A 24,200-nucleotide genomic window follows, 5' to 3' on the forward strand; every position below is an offset into this window, starting at 1 on the left:
CAAGATCGCACCACTGCACTCCACCCTGGGTGACAAGAGCAAAACTCCATCTCAAACAACAACAACAACAAAACATTCCAGGGCCAGGTGCAGTGGCTCATGCCTGTAATCCCAGCACTTTGGGAGACCAAGGCAAGAGGATCGCTTGACCCCAGGAATTCGAGGCCAATCTGGGCAACATAGTGAGACTCTGTCTCTACAAAAAATGGAAAAAATTAGACATGTTGGTGTGTGCCTGTGGCCCCAGCTTCTCAGGAGGCTGAGGCTGGAGGATTGCTTGAGCCTGGGTGGTTGAGGTTGCAGTGAGCCATGATCGAGCCACTGTACTCCAGCCTGGATGACAGAGCAAGGCCCTGTCTGAAAAAAAAAAAATCTAAATATTATTCTCCTCAAATATTGCACAGTCAGAAAGTTTTCTGAGCATACCTCTTTTGAGAGTTGTTGTTTTTGGGGTGGTTTTTTTTGAGACAAAATCTTGCTCTGTCTCCCAGGCTGGAGTGCAGTGGCATGATTATGGCTCACTGCTACCTCAACCTCCCAGGCTCATGCGATCCTCCCACCTCAGCCTCCCAAGTTGCTAAAACTACAGGTATGTGTCCCCATGCCTGGCTAAGTTTTGTATATTTTATTTTATTTTATTTTATTTTATTTTTTTTGTATTTTTAGTAGAGACGGGGTTTCACTGCATTAGCCAGGATGGTCTGGATCTCCTGACCTCGTGATCCGCCCGTCTCGGCCTCCCAAAGTGCTGGGATTACAGGCTTGAGCCACCGCGCCCGGCCTTTGTATATTTTATAGAGAAGTTTCACCATGTTGGCCAGGCTGGTCTCAAACTCCTGGTCTCAAGCAATCCTCCTGCCTTGGCCTCCCAAAGTACCAGGATAATGGGCGTGAGCCATGGCACCCAGCCTGACAGGTATTGAAATTAGCTTCCTGTCTCTTGTCTGAGGAGCAAGAGCTTGTGTTCAAAATCCTTGCATCGACAGCCCTGTTTACTGTGTTAACATGGAAAGTTAACCTCTTCCTCCCAGACTGTTTCCCCATCCTTAAAACATGGTAAATCCTTCTGCCCCGTGGAGGTAGGGGATTATGGCAGATATACAGCAGCGCTTGGCACACAGGGACACACACAGTACACATGAGCATCCTTCCTCCATGAGGATGCCCACTGGTGTGACTGGCCCACTCCTGCCTCCCCTGTCCCCAAGGCACCAGGGTTTTATGCAGAGGAGGGATATGGTAGATCATGCTGGTGTCCACCTGGAGGTGGTACTGGAGACAAATGGGAGCAAAAGAACCCAGGCAGGAGGCTGCAAAGAGGGCAGGTTTGAGAAATATTTAGGAGAGAAATGGAGGTACAACAAGATGAATAACAATGTGAGGGAAATAGGAGAAGCAAGAGACAAGACAAATGCAGACTTTGGTTGGGGGTGACAGGATGGATAATAGTACCACAAAATAACACAGATAACAGAAGGGGGCAGGCAGTGGTTAAAAGTCACTGGAATTGGGAGGTTTGCCAAAGGAAAAGGGTTCTTCTGTAGTCTGGTAAATTAGGAAAACTGTCTTACAGATGTTCACAGTGATTGCCACCAGCTAATTAAAAGCTCACAATCCTGTGTTGAAATGTGTTGTTTAACCCTGCACTTTCCAAACTTACATTACTAGACTGTGTCACTCAATAGAATCTTATAGGACTATTACTCTATAGAATGCTCTTAGGGGCTGGGTGCGGTGGCTTATGCCTGTAATCCCAGCACTTTGGGAGGCCGAGGCGGGTGGATCACGAGGTCAGGAGATCCAGACCACGGTGAAACCCCATCTCTACTAAAAATACAAAAAAAAAAAAAAAAAAAAATTACCCAGGTGTGCTGGCGGGTGCCTGTAGTCCCAGCTACTCGGGAGGCTGAGGCAGGAGAATGGCGTGAACTCGGGAGGCGGAGCTTGCAGTGAGCCGAGATGACACCACTGCACTCCAGCCTTGGTGACACAGTGAGACTCCATCTCAAAAAAAAAAAAAAAAAAAGAATGCTCTTAGGGAAGAGGTAGCATAGAGGGGAAAATGTGGGTTTTACATTAAGCATAAAGTCCTGGTTCTATATAAATAAAGCCAGAGTAGGCTCATTTTCCTCTGGACTAGTGGTTCTCAACTGGGAATGATTTTGCTCCCAGGGAGACACTTGGCAATGTCTGGAGATTTTCTGGTAGTCACAACTGGGCTTGGGGTGCTACTGGCATCTACTGGGTAGAGCCAGGGATGCTGCCAAACATCCTACAATGCAGACAGCTCCCCCCATCCCTGCCCCACAAAGAATTATCAGGTCCAAAATGTCAGTAGTGCCATTGTTGAGAAATCCTACCCAAGAAGAGTGGAACTCTGAACAATGACTAAGAAACAGATCAAACAGGCACATTTTGACTCTGCCTCCCTTCCGCCTGGCTCTTGAGGATCCAGGAGAGAAAGGATAAAACACCATTAGAAGAGGGGGGGTTTAGGGGTTACAACTTCTTATCACTCTGGGAGCCTTCCATGCTCACAGGTGGTAGGAGTCCTGTCTCCTCCGCTCAAAGCAGGGATAGCTCTACTGCTAGTTAGCATATCTCAGTAGGAACTGCCTCACGCTTAGGTCAGCTGACATATTCTGTCATCACAGGCTGCTCTGGAATGATGGCTGGGAGACCATCCTAATGCCAGCTGAGTGGGGATCTTGATACTCAGCAGGAGGGTCAGACAAGCAGGGATGGGGGCTCCCCATGCAGATACAAACCCCAATCACATTTCCTACACAGCCAGTTTTATTCTAAGATCTACCGGCTTCCTTACTCTAGCGGACAGTCTTCTATTTACTTTGGTGGGGCATAGGCTTCAGTAAAGAGGCCAAGGGGACTGAGGACACAGTCCTGAAGAGCACTGATATTTAAAGAACAATCAAAAACATCCAGAGGAAGAGGAGCCCAGATAGGCACCTGAGAAAACGGAAAAACGAGTCACTGGGAGTCAGGAAGCCAGGAAGTCCGACGAGTTCGAGAGAACTGGCCTTCTGCAGATATGTCGTTGTCCAACAAGAAATCGTCTTTCATTCCAGGACCACCAAGGCTAACCACAGCTCCCAAAACCTGGTTCTTGACGCCGGTCAGCGGACCGGAGAGAAGCCAAGCTTAGGAAACCGCTGGCTCCGCCGCCTCCGCCGCCGGAAATGAACGACCTGAGCCTCCTAGCCAGGCTGCTTAAGCTCCGCCCCCAACCTGCGAGCATGCGCAGTTCCCCGCTACGGCCCCTCCCAGCGTAGGCCCAACCCCGTTATAGAGCATGCGCAGTCCTTATGCCGTCCCGCCCCTCCCTTTCCAGAGCCCCCCGTTCCTTAGAAACCAGGCGGCGCGTTCCGGGTGGCGGCGCCCTGGACTCCCGGGCCCGCGCATCCCCGCCAGCCTTCCTTAAAGCGGATGGGTGGCCGCCGAGACCCCCCGGGACCCATGGTCTCCAGTGCAGCGCGGAGTGGGCGATGCCAGCGTGCCAGGTGAGAGGCGGCCAGCGGCGGCGGGTGAGGGCGAAAGAGGGCATGGCGCGGCCGGGAGCTGGCGGCGACAGGGCCTCCTCCGCGGCCCGGCGCCGGAGGTTGGAGGCGTGGACCCGCAGAGCCGGGGCTGGAGGGGGCTCGTTCCAACTGCCTGCAGGCGGGCGGAGTGAAGGGTCGCCTTGGGGTTCGCCCTTTCCACCGCAGAAATAGGACCCGCAGGCTTGGTGGTAGAATTATAGGATTTGGGATTCTGGAAGAAACTGAGACATAATCCATCCTTTACCAGATGCAAAAACCTAGTCTCCCCTGCCCTGTGCCTAGCCGACCTCCTGCCTGTGTTAGGATGGACGCTTTGTGGATGAGGATGTGTGTGAGGTGTAGAAGCTTGGGACAAAGGGCTCGTAGGGTAGCTAGTTCATCCCCTTTCAGAATGATGTGGGACTTTTGGGGATAAATATTTAAGAAACGGGTGGCCGGGCGCGGTGGCTCAAGCCTGTAATCCCAGCACTTTGGGAGGCCGAGACGGGTGGATCACGAGGTCAGGAGATCGAGACCATCCTGGCTAACACGGTGAAACCCCGTCTCTACTAAAAAATACAAAAAACTAGCCGGGCGAGGTGGCGGGCGCCTGTAGTCCCAGCTACTCGGGAGGCTGAGGCAGGAGAATGGCGTGAACCTGGGAGGCGGAGCTTGCAGTGAGCTGAGATCCGACCACTGCACTCCAGCCTGGGCGACAGAGTCAGACTCCCTCAAAAAAAAAAAAAAAAAAAAAGAAACGGGTGTTCAGTTGACAGGTGGAAGAAGGGACACCCCAGAAGGTGCGAGTGACTCTGCCAGCCCCCATATACCCTATGGCCACGTCTCAGTGGCCCTGGCCTACCTTTGTAGCTCTGGAAGGAAGCAGATGGACTTGAGACAAAAGGTGAAGTGAGGTATTCCCATCAAGGCCCTATCACACTTAAAAGGTGAGGGAGGAAGAGTGGACAGGAACATGAGGGCTTGGGAATGATTGTGTGAAGAGTTTATCCTCCAGACTACAGCACGATCTAAAGAACAAGGCAGGGTAGAAGAGTTGAAAGCTGCATTGGATAGGCATCAAGGAAGCTTATTTAACTGTCTTATTTATGTTCATTGTTCCCATAATGTCATCCTGAGGGCAAGAAAGTGGATGCCCTTTTAAATGTCCAAAAAGAACTGGGGCAGGGCACCACCTTTGTGATCTGTGGGGCCCAAAAGCCTCTAAAGGAATACCCCTTAGTGTGTGGCCCTTAAGTTGAAGGGAACAGCATTTAATTTAGAAAAGGAAGACACTTAAATTTATTGTGATATGGAGCAATATAGAGAAGATGGTTTTCTTTGAGTCGGGGAAGCTAGATTCATTCTTGATAAGGAAACTTACTTCCTTCTGAAAAGCTACACTAGAGAACAAAAGAATTTTAAGGCCATCCATTTTACAGAAATCGTGAAAAAATTAACTGCTTTTGGGATTGGGAGTTTAGAGAACCTGCCTGGACCAAGAGAGGAAAATTTTCAACAGACGCTTCTGTTGGTCGATTCCTTATTTCACAGATAAAGATCCTATTGTGAGAGGTTTTCTCTTACCACCTGGTTTTCCCACTTTTGTTATGGAATAATCATTGGTTTGGGTTTGTTTATTTATTTATTTATTGAGACGGAGTCTCTGTCACCCACGCTGGAGTGCAGTGGTGCAATCTCAGCTCACTGCAACCTCCGTCTCCCAGGTTCAAGCGATTCTCCGGCCTCAGCCTCCCAAGTAGCTGGGACTACAGGCATGTACCACCATGCCCAGCTAATTTTTGTATGTTTAGTAGAGAAGGGGTTTCACATGTTGGCCAGACTGGTCTCCAACTCCTGACCTCAGATGATCTGCCTGCCTCGGCCTCCCAAAGTGCTGAGATTACAGGTGTGAGCCACCACGCCCAGCCCTCATTATATTTGCTAGGGCAATTGATATCTGATTTCTATAGTAATACTAGAACACATTAGTAGTAGAACTAGCAATTTTTTAAAAAGTCTCTCCTGACCCAAAACTTAAAAATTAGAAGTATGTGATTTTTAAAAGATGGTCCCTGATTCTAATCATCAAAGCTAGTTTGTCCCTCGCTTGATAAAAACAAATTTTCTATTTACATTTGACTTTGCAGCAGGTTTTTCCTCTTGCCCTTATAAGAAGATAGATTGGAAGTGTAATAATGTTAACAGGTGAAATCAGTTTAAAGAAGAAAGCTTTGGGCCGGGCGCAGTGGCTCATGCCTGTAATCCTAGCACTTTGAGAGGCCGAGGTGGGTGGATCATCTGAGGTCAGGAGTTTGAGACCAGCCTCACCAACATAATGAAACCCCATCTCTACTGAAAATACAAAATTAGCTGGCCATGGTGGTACACGTCTGTAATCCCAGCTACTTGGGAGGCTGAGGCAGGAGAATCGCTTGAACCTGGGAGGCAGAATTCGCAGTGAGCCAATACCGCGCCATTGCACTCCAGCCTGGATGACAAGAGCTAAACTCTGGTTCAAAAAAAAAGAGAAGAAAACTTTGTTTTGGCTTCATAATTTCAGCATCATACCATAACTATGGGTATTGTGACTGTGCTTTTTACTGACTTTTCTTGCACTTGTGGGGTTATTTTGTATAAATACCTCAGGAGATATAATGGAGCATTATCAGAAGCAGATGTAACCTGTGCGGAAAATCAGTACTGTTAACCAAATTCTATCAGAAAGACTTCATGAAAATCATTGTGTTCTGTGCAGAAACCTTCATTACTTTCAGGTTGACCCAGAGGAAGGTAAGACAAGGAGGTCAAAATCAAGTCAAGGTAAAATGGAAGGGAGCAGTTGCCATCTGTGGAACTGGATGGAGTGTGGGAGAGTGTTTTGAACGTGGGCCCAAATACTTTGAATGAGCTTTGGAGAGGGTACTGCTTAAATATGGCTGTGGTGTGCCCTGTGGATTTGTGTGCGTTTTCTGAACTCCAATCAGAAAAACACTTGTTTTCAGAGAAGGGTAGATTTACAGAGGACTCTCAAAAATCCTGGTTGCTATGACAGTGAAACCTTTGACAAATAATTACTTAACTTCTATGCCATTTTCTGGAGCAACTGAGGGCAGTTATCATATCTGGCCTGTAATAAAGTAATCAACAGTGTTTGACAGGCCAACTGTGAGGAAACTACCAGATAAACCAGCAATGCTAACAGAAGCTACTTTCACTGAACTGAGTTTCTAGTTTTCCCATAAGAGGAGAAATGGAATGGGGATGCAATGTCATCTGATGTTAGAAGTTGAAATGCAGAGGTTGGTGTTCGGAAAACACAGGAATCAGAGAGACCGCTAACTTGGAAATAGGAAAAGTGCCTTTCTGATGCCTGAAAAGTCACTCATGCATTTTTTTTTAAAAATGTTTATTCATTTTTGAGACAGGGTCTTGCTCTGTCACCAAGGCTGGAATACAGTGGCGTGATCACAGCTCACTGCAGCCTCTGACTCCTGGGCTCAAGTGATCCCCCACCTCAGCCTCCTGAGTAGCTGGGACCACAGGTGCATGTCATCATAGCCAGCTAATAAAAAAAAGTTTGTCTTTTTTCTTTTTTTTTTTAGAGATGGGGGTCTCTGTGACAGGGGGTCCAATTCTAGAACAAATCCACAATTGGAATTAGAGTACATCTAGGAAAGAATGGAATTGGAGATTTTGCTATTTTTGAGAACTTATATGCAGTTTAGTAATGGAACATTATCTTTCTTACATTCAAAAGTAGTAGGTTTATATTAGCAAACTTAAAAGTAAACTGAAATTTGGAGTCTAAAAGTCCTTATTGAAAATTTAAATGGCAGGTGTTTTAAAAATTGAGAATGAAAGATACTTGAAAAACTTGGGTTCATGAAAGTTAGAATGATAAGAGATACTGAGAAAAACATGAAAGCAGGAAGAGTTCCCTATACTCTAACACCCCCTTATAAGTTAGACATTGGGTCGGGAATGAGCTCACTAAAGTACCTTGTCTTCAAAGACGTAAGAAATGAAAATTTTCTCTCATAGTGATGTGAATAAACACTTAGAAAATATGGATTAGACTTTGGGAGGCTGAGGTGGGCGGATCACGAGATCAGGAGATTGAGACCATCCTGGCTAACACAGTGAAACCCCGTCTCTACTAAAAGTACAAAAAATTAGCTGGGCGTGGTGGCGGACACCTGTAGTCCCAGCTACTCGGGAGGCTGAGGCAGGAGAATGGTGTGAACCTGGAAGGCGGAGCTTGCAGTGAGCCGAGATTGAGCCACTGCACTCCAGCCTGGGTGACAGAGCGAGACTCCGTCTCAAAAAAAAAAAAAAAGAAAATATGGATTAGAGCCAGGCGCAATGGCTCACGCCTGTAATCCCAGCACTTTGGGAGGCCAAGGCGGGTGGATCGCCTGAGGTCAGGAGTTGGAGACCAGCCTGGCCAACATAGTGAAACCCTGTCTCTACTAAAAATACAAAAAATTAGCTGGGTATCCTGGCGGGTCCTTGTGATCCCAGCTACTAGGGAGGCTGAGGCAGGAGAATCGCTTGAACCCAGGAGGCAGAGGTTGCAGTGAGCCAAGATCATGCCGTTGCACTCCAGCCTGGGCAACAAGAGCAAAAGTATGTCTCAAAAAAAAAAAAAAAGCAAATATGGATTAAACATTAAGAAGGAAGAGTTGAGTATTTCCACGTTACTTAGTACACTTAAACCCTATCCTTAAGCACTTGTTTGCTAGCTCCTGCTCTTAGAAAGGGAGTTGCAAGTGGTGTTTTTGTCCAAAGTACTGTCATTTCTCAAGGTAGCCGGTGATAAAATGTATATACTCTTTGGGACCCTGGATAGTCTTGAAATTCATGGGAACATAGCTCACTCTCTCTACCACCTCTCTAAGTCTTTCCCAAGAGCTTCTGTAAAGATTTATATCAATCCTCTATTTGATCCAAATCCAAGGATTTGGAATGAAGGCTGTGAGAAATGGGAACTGGGTACTTAGTGTGGTCTTCCTTTCTGACCTGGGATAACTGCTTCTCTCAAATTGTCAGCTCTCAATTTCTCATGAGAATAGATAACCCCAAAATAGAACCCAGAACACTTCTACTTGGCTTTGAGATTCTACTGTATCACTTTATAACCTCAAAATCTTCATCATTTACTTTCACAGTTGTATTTTACTTAGGATGATAACCTTAGGCAAATCGTGTAATTTCTGGATCATAATTTTTTTTGAGACAGTGTTTCTATCTCCCAGGCTGGAGTGTATTAGCACAATCGCGGCTCACTGCAGTGTCCACCTCCTGGGTTCAAGCGATTCTTGTGCCTCAGCCTCCCGAGTAGCTGGGATTACAGGTGTGCGCCTTCATGCCTGGCTAATTTTTGTGTTTTTAGTAGAGATGGGGGTTTTGTCATGTTGGCCAGGCTGGTCTTGAACTCCTGGCCTCAGTGATCTGCTCACCTCAACCTCCCAAAGTGCTGGAATTACAGGTGGGAGCGACCCTGACTGGCCGCTAGACCATAATTTCTTAACCTGTATAACAGGAAGCAAAATGAAAATGTCGTAAATGTGTAACAGTAGAGAATGAAAAGCTCGTTCACATGGTCAGTGGCTGTGATATTGTGAAATGTATATTTGGTCTTCTGTCTTGTTTCCTGGCATGCAATTTCAGTAGGTTGGTGCAAAAGCAGTTGCGGATTTTGCTGCAAAGTAATGGCAAAAACCACGATTGCTTTTGCACCAACCAAATCGCTGGAATCTCCTAAGTGATGGATTTTTGTATGCTAGTGAGTTGGCTGGTGGCTGGCAGCTCCTGGATAGTTTCAGGCTGAAGACTGGTCACAGGAAACATCAAAGCATTATTAGAGGGTTGTGACTTTCAGCCCCACTCCCCAGCCTCTGGGGAGGAGAGCAGGACTGAAGGTTAAGTTGATCATCAATGGCCAGTGGTTTAATCAATCATGCCTAGTTAATGAAGCCTCCATAAACACAGGGAGGGCACGAAAGCTCCAAGCCCCTTCCCCCATACCTTGCCCTATGTACCTTCTTCATCTCTATCCTTTATAATGTTCTTTATAATAAACTAGTAAATAAAAGTACGTTTTCCACAGAGTTCTGTGAGCTGCCCTAGCAAATTAATTGATCTGAAGGAGAGAGTCATAGGATCTCCATTCTGTAGCCCATCAGGCAGAGGCACAGTTGAAATAACCTGGGGCTTTTGATGGCATTGGAAGTTGGGGAGGGGAAGTCTGTGGGACTGAGCCCTCTACCCGGGGGATCTGATGCGATTCTCCAGGTAGATAACGTCACAATTAAATTGAGGGACACCCAACAGGTGTTGACTGCAGAATTGCTTGCTAGCCTGGTGTATGGGGAGAAACCCCCACACATTGGTCTTCTGTGTTGATCGTTGTGGTGTAAAAGCAGAGGAAAAACAATTTAAGTTTGTCTTTCCACTTTCACAATGACATATCTATTATGTAACCCATAAAACTATTTATGATACCATGAAAAATCCTTATGTCGGGCTGGGTGTGGTGGCTCACGCATGTAATCCCAACACTTTCAGAGGCTGAGGTGGGCGGATCACTTGAGGCCAGGAGTTCAAGACTAGCCTGACCCAGATGGCAAAACCCCGTCTCCACGAAAAAATACAGAAAATTAGCTGGGTGTGGTGGTGCATGCTTGTAGTCCCAGCTACTCAGGAGGCTGAGGCAGGAGAATCACTTGAACCTGGGAGGCAGAGGTTGCAGTGAGCCGAGATTGCATCACTGCACTCTAACCTGGGTGACAGTAAGACTCCATCTCAAAAAGAAAAAAGAAAAATGCTTGTGTCAAAAGAGTAAGTAAAATAATTCAGGATACAAAACTGTGAATACAATATGATCACCAAACAAATGTAAAAAAAAGTAGCCAAAATAGAACATAAGAAAACACCATAGTTTTCTTAGTATATATTTTATTATTATTATTATTATTTATTATTTTTGGTTGAATTTCTTTGTAAAAACATTGACCACCATTTAACATGTAGTGGCAGCAAGGCACGGTGGCTCATACCTGTAATCCCAGCACTTTGGGAGGCCAAGACAGGCCAGTCACCTGAGGTCAGGAGTTTAAGACCAGCCTGGCCAACATGGTGAAACCCCATCTCTACTAAAAATACAAAAATTAGCTGGGCGTGGTGGCACCTGCCTGAAGTCCCGGCTACTCAGGAGGCTGAGGCAGGAGAATTGCTTTAACCCAGGAGGCAGAGGCTGCAGTGAGCCGAGATCATGCCACTGCTCTCCAGCCTGGGCAACAGAGCAAGACTCTGTCTCAAAAAATAAATAATAAATAAATAAATATTAGCCAGTGGTGGTGGTGCACACCTGTAATCTCAGCTACTCGGGAGGCTGAAGCAGGAGAATGGCTTGAACCCAGGAAGCAGAGGTTGCAGTGAACTGAGATTGTGCCACTGCACTCCAGCCTGGGCGACACAGTGAGACTCCTTAAAATACAAACATGCAGTGGCAACAAAATGCATCCAATTTACATGCATCAACAAGTTAAATCACAATACATGAACAACACAAATTTCAAACAAACAGTACTGAAATAGCTTGTGTTGCATTTACTACAGTACTTGTACTCCTAATAGAGATGGGTCTATATTTTAAAAAGTAAACCCTCTTAAAAGTTTTTTGCTGGTATAAATGAGGATATAAACTCATCTTCTGAGAGACTTCACCCCCTCTCACTCTATGAAAATTGGTTTCTGGCCGGGTGCGGTGGCTCAAGCCTGTAATCCCAGCACTTTGGGAGGCCGAGATGGGCGGATCACAAGGTCAGGAGATCGAGACCATCCTGGCTAACACGGTGAAACCCCATCTCTACTAAGAAGTACAAAAAATAGCCGGGCGAGGTGGCAGCGCCTGTAGTCCCAGCTACTCGGGAGGCTGAGGCCGGAGAATGGCGTGAACCCAGGAGGCGGAGCTTGCAGTGAGCTGAGATCTGGCCACTGCACTCCAGCCTGGGCGACAACGCGAGACCCCATCTCAAAAAAAAAAAAAAAAAAAAAAAAAAAAAAAAAAAAAAAAAGAAAATTGGTTTGTGAGTGGGGAGAATGATGGCAGGGACTACTAGGTGGCACTGATGTTTCCTTTCCCAGGTGTCAGTGAACCAAACAGTAATGAGGTTACCTGGATAACGAGTGTGTGTGTTTGTGTGTGTGTAATTGAAAGGTGACTATACATGACTGGGCACAGTGGCTCACACCTGTAATCCTAGCACTTTGGGAGGCCGAGGCGGGTGGATCACTTGAGGTCAGGAGTTCGAGATGACCCCGGGCAACATAGTGAAACCCCATCTCTACTAAAACTACAAAAATTAGCCGGGTGTGGTGGTGCATGCCTGTAATCACAGCTTCTTGGGAGGCTGAGGCAGGAAAATCACTTAAACCTAGGAGGCGGAGGTTGCAGTGAGCCGAGATCATGCCACCACACTCCAACCTGGGTGACAGAGCAAGACTCTGTCTCCAAAAAAAAAAAAAAGTGACTATATAGATCTTAAATGTTGCTTTCTAAGACTGCTGTTTCTTGTTGACAGGTGGTTTTGACCATCTGGGTTTCTTTAGTGGTGCTTGATGGACAGCAAGTATATTATAGGATGTTCCATGTGGCTAGTGGTTTTTATGGCAGGGTAGCTCCTCCTAGGAAATGATTCTGTCTGAGAGGCCCTTCTAGGGGTGACTCTGGGAGCACGTGAGATTGTGTAATTGTCCTGCAAAGCATCCTCTGATTGTCAGGGAGAAGGGGGATGGAAGAGAGGTCAGTTATACATCCGGTTGCTTTTCAACCTTTTGTATTCATATTCCTGAACTCACATTCAGAAGCTCAGGGGACACAGCTTGTATTTTGGAGCAATGGGGAAGATGATTTAACATAGTATTTCTTATCTGATGTTATTTTCAAAATAAATCACTGTAATTCAATGACTGTTTTAGTTCTCTTAGCCCTGGGCTTGCTTCTGTTCGTGGTGGGGTTTTTTGTTTTTGTTTTTTTGCTTTTTTTTTTCCTTTGAGACAGAGTTTCGCTCTTGTTGCCCAGGCTAGAGTACAGTGGTGCAATCTTGGCTCACTGCAACGTCCGCCTCCCAGGTTCAACTGATTCTCCTGTCTCACCCTCCCAAGTAGCTGGGATTACAGGAGCATGCCATCATGCCTGGGTAATTTCTGTATTTTTAGTAGAGACGGGGTTTCATCATATTGGTTAGGCTGGTCTTGAACTCCTGACCTCAGGTGATCCACCCATCTCAGCCTCCCAAAGTCCTGGGATTACAGGCATCAGCCACTGCGCCTGGCCTCGTGGTGTTTTTTTTTTTTTTTTTGAGACAATCTTGCTCTGTTGCCCAGGCTGGAGTGCAGTGCTGGGATCTTAGCTCACTGCTGCCTCCACCTCCTGGGTTCAAGTGATTCTCATGCCTCAGCCACTGAGATTCGATATTTTACATCTCTCATTTAGCAGCTAGCTGGAAGATTGTTAACTCACTACTCAACATGGTCATGGCCCAGCTGGTAAGCCGTTTTCTGTGTATAAGTAGGTGGTGCTTGTGAAGGGCACTGGACCTTTCCTGTCGTGGGGGAACTACTTAACCTTCCCAGTGACCAGAGACTATGTAACACAGAGTTAGAGAACACCCATCAGGGTCCCTGCACTCTTGAGTACCCTGAAATCCAGAAGGAAGACAGATGGGTGACCCAAAGTGTCTTTTGCTACCATTGAAATAGCAAGCACTTTTCTCAGAAACAGAGCACTCCTATCTATATAGAAGGTAGAAAACACAAGAAAACTTCAGTCAATTAGGTTTGCACATTGAAAAATGTTTAGCATAATTAAATACCCTCTTCTTGGGACCACAGGTAACACCTCTCTAGGGTTGGCTACTTCATGTGCATCGCAGACAAGTGTGCTTTACCTCAGTAATTCAAAGGCAAAGGCAGAGTCTTGGTTTACATGCCTGCCACAGGGAAAGGTCTTTGAACACTCACTATGTTCTTCAGTCACATCAGTCCTTGGTATTTGGCTAAGGATAGCAAGAAATGGAAACTGTAAGCTCCAGGGACCTGGCCTGTTTGTTTGGATCATGCTTGTATGTCCCAACTCTTGGCATAATGCTTGATTCAGGTGGCATTTAAAATATTAGGGAATGACTGGGCACAGAGGCTCATGCCTGTTATCCCAGCACTTTGGGAGGCCAGATCACTTGAGGTCAGACGTTCGAGACCATCCTGGCCAACATGGTGAAACCCCGTCTCTACTAAAACTACAACAGTTAGCCAGGTGTGGTGGTGTGTACCTGTAATCCCAGCTACTCAGGAGGCAGACGCTTGAGAATTGCTTGAACACTGGAGGCAGAGGTTGCAGTAAGCCGAGATGGTGCCACTGCACTCCAGCCTGGGTGACAGAGGGAGACTCCATTTCAAAAAATAAATAGGCCGGGTGCAGTGGCTCACACCTATAATCCCAGCACTTTGGGAGGCCGAGGCGGGTGGATTACTGGAGGTCAGGAGTTCAAGACCAGCCTGGCCAACATGGTGAAACCCTGTCTCTACTAAAACTACAAAATTGGGCGTAGTGGTGTGCACCTGTAATCCCAGCTACTTGGGAGGCTGAGGCAAAAGAATCGCTTGAACCTGAGAGGCGGAGGTTGCAGTGAGCTGAGATTGTGCCATTGCACTCCAGCCTGGGCAAAAAAGAGGGAAACTCCATCTCAAAAAAATATATATAAACGCCGGGCGCGGTGGCTCACGCCTATAATCCCAGCACTTTCGGAGGCCGAGACGGGTGGATCACAAAGTCAGGAGATCGAGACCATCCTGGCTAACACGGTGAAACCCCGTCTCTACTAAAAATACAAAAAATTAGCGGGGCGCGGTGGCGGGCGCCTGTAGTCCCAGCTACTCGGGAGGCTGAGGCAGGAGAATGGCGGGAACCCGGGAGGCGGAGCTTGCAGTGAGCTGAGATCCGGCCACAGCACTCCAGCCTGGGCGACAGAGCGAGACTCAGTCTCAAAAAAAATAAGGTATTATATATATATATATATAGATAGATAGATAGATAGATACATACATACATATATAAAATCAATAAATACCTAATGTAGCCAGTAGATAAGTACTTTGCCTATGTTAGTAAGTAGCTGAGGTGGGGTGCGATGGCTCATTCCTGTAATTCCAGCACTTTGGGAGGCCGAGGCAGACGGATCACGAGGTCGGGAGTTTGAGACCACCCTGGCCCACATGATGAAACTCCGTCTCTACCAAAAATACAACAATTAGCCCGGTGTGGTGGCACGTGCCTATAATCCCAGCTCCTCAGGAGGCTGAGGCAGGAGAATCGCTTGAACCTGGGAGGTGGAGGTTGCAGTGAGCCAAGATCGTGCCACTGCACTCCCGCCTGGGCGACAGAATAAGACTCCATTTCAAAAAAATAAAACCTCACAGTGATCCAGATATTCCTGTGGGTGTTAAATTTACTTCTCCTTTATGATCCAATTTTTCTGATCCTTTTTGTACATTGGGTAGTTATGCTTCATAGGATAGATCATTAGCCTGTCATTAGTGTCCTTCCTGGGACACTGTGTGGAGCAAGGTGGAATTAGGAGCTGGCATCTCTGGCTAGGGCTTGGTCTGTTCTCTGATGACATGGTAGTTGCCTAGCAGTTTACTGCCATGTCAACTATAGAGCTGGAGGGGTAGCATTTCTTTCCTTTGCTTTTCCTTTATTTATTTATTTATTTATTTATTTATTTATTTATTTATTTATTTTGAGACAGAGTCTCACTCTGTCTCCCAGGTTGGAGTGCAGTGGCGTGATCTTGGCTCACTGCAACGTCCACATCCCAGGTTCAAGCGATTCTCCTGCCTTGGCCTCCTGAGTAGCTGGGATTACAGGCATACACCACCATGGTCAGCTAATTATTATTATTATTTTGTATTTTTAGTAAAGACAGGGTTTCTCCGTGTTGGCCAGGCTGGTCTCGAACTCCTAGCATCAGGTGATCCACTTGCCTTGGCCTCCCAAAGTTCTGGGATTACAGGTGTGAGCCACCACGTCCCACCTGTATGCTTGTTTTTCAATCGTTACTCAGCACCTACTCCATGTCAGGCACTGTGCTCTGTCCTGGTGACATAGCAGCATGTGAGACAAGCAAGGTCCTGCCATCATGACACACACTAAATAGGTGAGCCAGTGAAGCATGCTGAGCCTTTGAAAGCCAAAGCTCAGGCTGCTGTGGGGACTGTGAATAGAATCACTTAACCAGCTGAGGCACAGCTTCTCTGAAGAAATGTTGTTTAACTGGAGACCTAACAGATCTCCTGAGAAGGAGTTAACCTGGGATAGTCGGAAAAGGTTGTCCCAGGCTAAGCAAACAGCATGGACCACAATCTCTGAGCAGAACTGAAAGGGTCAGGCATGGTAGCTTCTAGCCTGACAAATGCAGTCATAGGAGAAAGATGAAGAACGGTCCCACCCACACTGGGGAGATGCTTTGTGAGCCCCATCAAGGAATTTGGGCTTTATCCTATGGGCACTTAAGGGTTGGGGGAGAAAATGGTCAGAACCAGGAGAGAGACATCAGGATGTCCAGCTGATGGAATGGAAGGATGGACTGGCCATGGGGGCAAGGAGGCTTCACTGCAGCCATAGTGGTTCCTGAACTGGTCAGGTTTCAGTCACTATCATTTATTTGGGTCCATTATCACTTGCCTTCCCTTCACATTTGTCTGTTGACATTTGACTCAGTATGACCCTTAGGTGCTAGGTCACTGTTGTCCTGCAAGGCTTGCTCAACACAATATAACTTCTCTGGTAAGAGGGAGGAAACTTGACTGCAAGGGAACTGAGGTGATGGATAGGCCTGGGTCATGCCCTGTGGAGGAGGCATGATGGTTGGAGAGACAGTTCTATGTGAGAGCAGCATCTTGGTGTATCATAATGTAGTAGAAGACAGAGCAGCAGCTCATCTTCCTTACCCCAAGCATCAAGCAAAGCTATTATGGTGCTTGTTTTCTTTCCTGAACCTTCAAACCAGATTCCGCTCCAAAGTACTTAGGCTAGTGACATAAGAAATCTCTTTATTACTTTTTTGTTGTTGTTGTTGAGATGGAGTCTTGCTCTGTCGCCCAGGCTGGAGTGCAGTGGCGCCATCTCTGCTCACTGCAAGCTCCACCTCCCGGATTCACACCATTCTCCTGCCTCAGCCTCCTGCGTAGCTGGGACTATAGGTGTCCAACAGCATGCCTCAGCCAATTTTGCATTTTAGTATGCCCACTCAGGCTAGCCAGGATGGTCTCAATCTCTGACTCTACGTGGATCCACCTGCCTCAGCCTCCCTGTGCTGGGATTACAGGCGTTTTCCACTGTGCCTGGGCCTCTTTATTACTTTTTTTTTTTTTTTTTTGAGACGGAGTCTCACTCTGCTGCTCCATGCAGTGGGCCAGATCTCAGCTCACTGCAAGCAAGCCCTGTGGGTTCACGCCATTCTCCCAGCTCCTTAGCTGGGACTACAGGCTCACCACCCCATTTCCGCCAGTTTTTGTATTTTAATAGAGACGGGGTTTCACCCTGTTAGCCAGGTGGGATGATCCTGTGATCTCCCATGACCTCAGATCCGCCTGCCCTGGCCTCCCAAAGTGCTGGGATTACAGGGTTTGCTCACCAAGCCCGCCTCAGGGACATTTTAAGAGATCCCAAGAGCTCACTAGGTTCTTATGTATGCATTTTGATGAGCTCCAGTGTGACATATCTTAGTTTATTGACTGACTATGCAGGAACTAGGCCTGAAATTTTTCATTCTTTTAGCAAATATTTAGCACCAACTACATGTCAGACCTTGTTTTAGGCACTGGGGATATAGCAGTGAACAAAACAGACAAAAAATTCGCTGTCTTCAGGGAGCATACATTCTAGCAGGGATGGTGGGGAGAGACAAACAATGGAAAAATATACATGTTTCTGTAAAGACAACATAGAAGTAGAGAACTAAAGGAAACATGAGAGAGAGAGAAAGCCAAGTAGATGTCTGCACAGTAGAGGACAGTGTAAGTGCAAAGGTCCTGAGGCAGGATGTACCTGACATGTTTGGGGTGCAGACACCAGAAAGCTACCATTACTGGAGCAGAGTGAGTGAAGGAAGAGTGAGTAGGATATAAGATCGGAAAGGTAGGCCGGGTGCAGTGGCTCACACCTGTAATCCCAGCACTTTGGGAGGCCAAGGCGAGCGGATTACGAGGTCAGAAGATTGAGACCATCCTGGCTAACGTGGTGAAACCCCATCTCCACTAAAAATACAAAAAATTAGCTGGGAGTGGTGTCAGGCGTCTGTAGTCCCAGCTACTTGGGAGGCTGAGGCAGGATAATCACTTGAACCCAGGAGATAGAGGTTACAGTGAGCCGAGATTGCGCCACTGCACTCCAGCCTGGGCAACAGAGCGAGACTCCGTCTCAAAAAAAAAAAAAAAAAAAAAAAAATCAGAAAGGTAAAAGGAGTGTGGGATTGCAGACATGTATCATGTAGGGCCTTGTAGGTCAGTGAAAGAACTTTGGCTTTTACTCCAAGAGAGATGGGAAACGTTTGGAGGGTTTGGACAGAGGAGTGGCTTGATCTGACTACATTTTAATCGAGTTCCTCTCAGTGGTATGTTGAGAGTAGATGGGAGGCGGAGGCCAGGTAGGGTAGAAGCTGGGAGACCAGTTAGGCTATTGCAATAATGGAGGAGAGAGGTGAGGGTGGACTGAACAAAGGTGGTAGTAATAGCAGTTGTGGGAGGTGGTTGAATGCAGGGTATATTTTGAAGGTAGAGAGTTAGCAAAACTTGTTAATGGATCAGATGTGAAGTGTGAAAGAAGAAGAAGAATCAAGGATAACTCCAAGATTTTAATTTGAACAGTTGAAAAATTCCAGTTTCTGAGATGAAGGCATTGTGGGAAGAGTATGTTTGTTGGGGAGAAACATTAGGAGTTTAGTTCTGGACATTTTAAGTCTGAGATACCTATTAAACATCCAAGTAGAGATTTTTGTTTGTTTGTTTGTTTGTTTTTTGAGACAGAGTCTCACTCTGTCACCCAGGCTGGAGTGCAGTGGTCGGATCTCAGCTCACTGCAAGCTCCACCTCCCAAGTTTACGCCATTCTCCTGCCTCAGCCTCCCGAGTAGCTGGGACTACAGGCGCCCGCCACCTCACCCGGCTAGTTTTTTTTTTTGTATTTTTTAGTGGAGACGGGGTTTCACCGTGTTAGCCAGGATGGTCTTGATCTCCTGACCTTGTGATCCACCCGTCTCGGCCTCCCAAAGTGCTGGGATTACAGGCTTGAGCCACTGCGCCCGGCCCAAGTAGAGATGTTAATAGGCAGTTGTTTGCACCCGTCTGGAGCTCAAAGAGGACCTGGCTGATAACTTTGGGAGTCAGCAGGGAATAGATAACATTTAAAAGCCATAACACTGAATGGAACCACCAAGGGAGTGAGTATAGTTGGAAAGGAGAAATAGACTGGGGACTGAGCCATGGTTACTACAGTCACCATCAGGAGAAACGAGCAGAAGGAACCGAGAAGTGGTCGGAGAGGTAAGAGGAAAATCAGGAGAAATTTGTGTTGTGGAAGTCAGGTGAAGAGTGTTTCAGAGAGGTTGGAATCTGCCATGTCAGATGCTGCTGATAGGTCAAAGTGGGATGAAGGGGGGAATTGACCACCGGATTTAATTGTATTTGATAAAGATCAGATAGCTGAAGCTTGGTTATTTGTAGTATGATTTACAACCAATAATCTAGGGTTTTCAGCCATGATACCTGAACACAGAGCATCATGAGAGAGTTGCATAATTGCAGTTTGCAGTTCTGAACATTTTACTTTTCTTTTTTTTTTTTTTTTTTTTTTTTGAGACGGAGTCTCGCTTTGTGGCCCAGGCTGGAGTGCAGTGGCCGAATCTCAGCTCACTGCAAGCTCCGCCTCCTGGGTTTATGCCATTCTCCTGCCTCAGCCTCCCGAGTAGCTGGGACTACAGTTGCCCGCCACCTCGCCCGGATAATTTTTTTGTATTTTTTAGTAGAGACGGGGTTTCACCGTGTTAGCCAGGATGGTCTCAATCTCTCCTGACCTTGTGATCCACCCGCCTCAGCCTCCCAAAGTGTTGGGATTACAGGCGTGAGCCACTGCGCCTGGCCCTTTTTTTTTTTTTTTTTGATAGAGTCTTGCTCTGTCACCCAGGCTGGAGTGCAGTGGCACAATCTCGGCTCACTGCAAGCTCCCGGGTTTACACCATTCTCCTGCGTCAGCCTCCCGAATAACTGGGACTACAGGCACCCGCCACCATACCTGGCTAATTTTTTTGTCTTTTTAGTAGAGACGGGGTTTCACCGTGTGTTAGCCAAGGTGGTCTCGATCTCCTCACCTTGTGATCCACCCACCTCAGCCTTCCAAAGTGCTGGGATTACAGGCATGAGCTACTGTGCCCGGCGACAATTTTTTTAATTGGGTGGTTCATCTTTTTATTGTTAATTTGTAGGAGTTCTGCAGACAAGTCCTTTGTTACATATATGTTCAGCTCATGTTTTTTCCCAGCCTGTGGCTTGCCTTTTCATTTTTTTAATGATGTCTTTTAATGAGCAGAAATTGTTTTAAATTTTGAAATCCAGTTTTCAATTAGTTAGTGCTTTTGGTGTCCTGTCTGAGAAATCCTTACCCTATGATTTCAAAAAGTACTCTCTGATGTATTTTTCTAGAAGCTTTATGGTTCTGGCTTCTACATTTAGGTCTTTGATCTGTCTTGAATTAATTTTTGCATATAAGAGGGGTTAAGGTTAATTGTTTGCCATGTGGATATCCAATTGTTCCAACACCATTTCTTAAGAAGAATTTCTTTTCCCCACTGAATTGATTTAATGCTTTGGCTGAAAATCAGTTTACTGCATTTGTGTGACTTGCAGGGTAAAGATAGTATTACAAGGCTATAACTTTGTCTATAGAAGTCTCTAATGGTTCTTTTTAAAAACCCGGCACTGAGACATAAAAAGCATATTTTGTAATTTTAAAAAGTATGGTCAGGCCAGGCGCAGTGGCTCATGCCTGTAATCCTAACACTTTGGGAGGCCAAGGCAGGCAGATCTCACAAGGTTAGGAGTTCAAGACCAGCCTGGCCAACGTGGTGAAACCCCATCTCTACAAAAAATACAAAAATTAGCTGGGCGTGGTGGCACGCGTCTGTAATCCCAGCTACTTGGGAGGCAGGAGAATTGCTTGAACCCCAGAGGCGGAGGTTGCAGTGAGCCATGATTTCCCCACTGCACTCCAGCCTGGGCGACAGAGCAAGACTCCATCTCAAAAAAAAAAAAAAAAATCACAGAGAAAACACTATAACAGGCACTTTTTTTAAAAGACAGAGTTTCTTGGGAGTCCAAGGCAGGCAGATCACAAGGTCAGGAGATCATAGACCATCCTGGCTAACTCGGTGAAACCCCGTCTCTACTAAAAATACAAAAAATTAGCCGGGCGTGGTGGCGGGCGCCTGTAGTCCCAGCTACTCGGGAGGCTGAGGCAGAAAAATGGTGTGAACCCAGGAGGCGGAGCTTGCAGTGAGCCGAGATCGCGCCACTGCACTCCAGCCTGGGTGACAGAGCGAGACTCCGTCTCAAAAAAAAAAAAAAAAGACAGAGTTTCACTCTGTTGCCCAGCCTGGAGTGCAGTGGCACGATCTCGGCTCACTGCAACCTCCACCTCCCGGGTTCAAGTGATTCTCGTGCCTCAGCCTCCTGAGTAGCTGGGACTACAGGCATCTGCCACCGTGCCCAGCTAATTTTTTGTATTTTTAGTAGAGACAGAGTATCACCATGTTGGCCAGGCTGGTCTTGAACTCCTGACCTCAAGTGATCTGCCTGCCTCGGCTTCCCAAAGTGCTGGGATTACAGGCATGAGCCACCACACCCAGCCTATTACGGTACATTTTTAAAAAGCTTAGATGGAACCACCCAGGTTCCATTCATCTATAAGTTTCTGAAGAGCTCGCTGCTGCTAATAGGATCAGGGAGACACAATCCCAGAACAAGTAATGACACTTGAAAAAACCTGTAGATAGGCCGGGCACAGTGGCTTACACCTGTGTTCTCAGCACTTTGCGGGGCTGAGGCAGGTGGATCACTTGAGGCCAGGAGTTCAAGACCAGCCTGGCCAACTTGGCAAAACCCCGTCTCTACTGAAAATACAAAATTTAGCTGGGCGTGGTGGCACATGCCTGTAATCTCAGCTACTTGGGAGGCTGAGGCAGGGGAATTGCTTGAACCTGGGAGGCGAAGGTTGCAGTGAGCTGAGATCATGCCACTGCATTCCAGCCTGTGCAACAAAGTGGGATTCTGTTTAAAAAAAGAAAAAAAAAGAAAAAACTGGCAGGTGATCAAAAGTATTCTTGAAGATGTACTGAGAGGTATTTAGGATGAATAATGGATACCATGGCAGGGAAAACAACTATTCAACTCCTATATTTCTCTTTCATCAGAGACCCAGCTGGAAGGACCAGGTGCAGGGAAGGTAGACTACCCAGTGCCCAGTGGGTTTGTTTCCTCTGATCAATTTGAATTACATCCCATGGGTCTTAGAAAAGTAGCAGCTGACCATGATATACTTCATAAACTACTGTCAGTAAGCGTTGAGGCATTGTGGAGCAGAGGCAGGTGCCCGATGATGGGAGATACACAACATCTGTGATGTTTGAGCCTGATGCTGGTGATTCCTCAGAACAATGTGAGAACATCTCATCAAAGAAATGATCCCTGAACACCTGGAAAGAGAACTGGCAAACACTGCAAGATGTGTGGATTTATAAAGGACATCATCATCTAACATTTATTAAGGCCTAACTCTATGTCAGGTGCCTATACACGTCTGGTTGTTGGCCTTGTGGATATCATGGTCAGTTCTGACTGTGCTCTTGGTAACAATTTGTTTTTTTTAGTATGCTTGCTGGATTATTGGTAACCTTGAGGGGAGTGCCAAATATAAATATCATTTATTTAGATGTGAGCTGTGGGGGTTTTTTGTAGCCCCTCATCCCATTGGGCAAAAAGAGAAATGAGAGCTAGTATAGTTCTGTGAAATTATAATTACTGTACTTGAAATCACTAATCCAGAAAATGATGGCAGCCTCAGTTTCCTCATATGTAAAATGAAGATAATAATAATAATGGCACCTGCCTCTGGAAGTTATAATTGTTAAATCAGATGATGCCTGTAAAGCACGGGGCACGTAATGTTTACTCAAAAAGAGGTGTTGTTATGCTGATCTGATTTTCAGCTGACACAAAACTGGTAGGGACAGTGAGTAAATATCCAAAATTATCTCAGCCGGTAAACAGTCACTCAAATTAAACTAAATGAAATTTATTAGAGTGAAAATTTAAAGTACTGGACTTAGGGTCAAAAAACTGTAATTTGTACACCCAAGTTCATAGCAGCATTATGGACATAGTAAAATGTAGAAGCAACCCGAGCATTCACTGACATAAATGGATAAGCAAAATGTGGTATCTGCACATGATGGAATATTGTTATTCAGCCCTTATAAAAGGAAGGAACATCTGACACATACTACAACATGGATGAACCTTGAGGACATTACGCTGAGTGAAATCAGCCAGACATAGAAGCACAAATACTGTATGATTCCACTTATGTGAGGTACCTAGAGTAGTCAGATTCAGAGACAGAAAGTAGAATGGTGATTGCCAGAGGCTGGGCAGAGGGGTAATAGGGAGTTATGTCATCTCCTCCAGGAAGTCTTTCCTGCCTGTACACTGCCTCTAGCCCCTGTAGTTAATGGTGCTCTTCTCTGCACCAGAGGCAAGTTTCTGTTGCTCTGCCTGTCATATCATATGATAGATTTGCTCAAGTGCCTGTCTGATCTATGGAGTTCTTTGAGGGTACAGGTAACATCTGATTCATCTTTTCAGTGTCAAAATCTGCAAGAAATTGTGTTTTATCCTCAAGTCACCTCCTGGTGGTAATTCCAGACAGACAGGGGCAGGGGTGACAGTTCCTGCCAGTTGAGATTGCCTCCTTTAAAGAACATTTCCAGACATTCTACCAAACTAAACCTTCTATATTTATCTCATTTGACACACCTCTTTACAAGTAATGCTAGGAAATACAGGGTTGTTTTTTTTTTTTTGAGACAGAATTTCGCTCTTGTTGCCCAGGCCTGAGTGCAATGGCGTGATCTCGGCTCAGCACAACCTCCACCTCCTGGATTCAAGTGATTTGCCTTCCTCAGCCTCCCAAGTAGCTGGGATTATAGGCATGCACCACCACACCTGGCTGATTTTGTATTTTTAGTAGAGATGGGGTTTCACCATGTTGGTCAGGCTGATCTGGAACTCCCAACCTCAGGTGATCCACCCGCCTTGGCCTCCCAGAGTGCTGGGATTTGGGCATAAGCCACCATGCCTGGCCAGGAAATACAGGTTTTAACTCTGCACTTTAAAACCCCAACATTAGGCCGGGCTGGTGGCTCACGCCTGTAATCCCAGCACTTTGGAAGGCCGAGGTGGGCAGATCGCGAGGTCACGAGATCGAGACCATCCTGGCTAACATGGTGAAACCCCATCTCTACTAAAAAAATACAAAAAATTAGCTGGGTGT

The 24,200-nt window shown here is 46.4% G+C and overlaps 1 protein-coding gene across 1 annotated transcript in view; it reads left to right on the forward strand.

Moving 5' to 3' along the window:
- Positions 1-3,264: 3,264 nt before the first annotated feature.
- Positions 3,265-24,200, forward strand: part of GFOD2 (glucose-fructose oxidoreductase domain containing 2) — a 53,044-nt gene continuing 32,108 nt past the window's right edge. The window contains exon 1 of the mRNA XM_003917053.3: positions 3,265-3,518. The gene's annotated coding sequence lies outside the window, so the exon portion shown is untranslated. The remainder of the gene's footprint in view (positions 3,519-24,200) is intronic.

The sequence above is a fragment of the Papio anubis genome, chromosome 18, assembly GCF_008728515.1.
Source record: "Papio anubis isolate 15944 chromosome 18, Panubis1.0, whole genome shotgun sequence".
NCBI classification, from domain to species: Eukaryota; Metazoa; Chordata; class Mammalia; order Primates; family Cercopithecidae; genus Papio; species Papio anubis.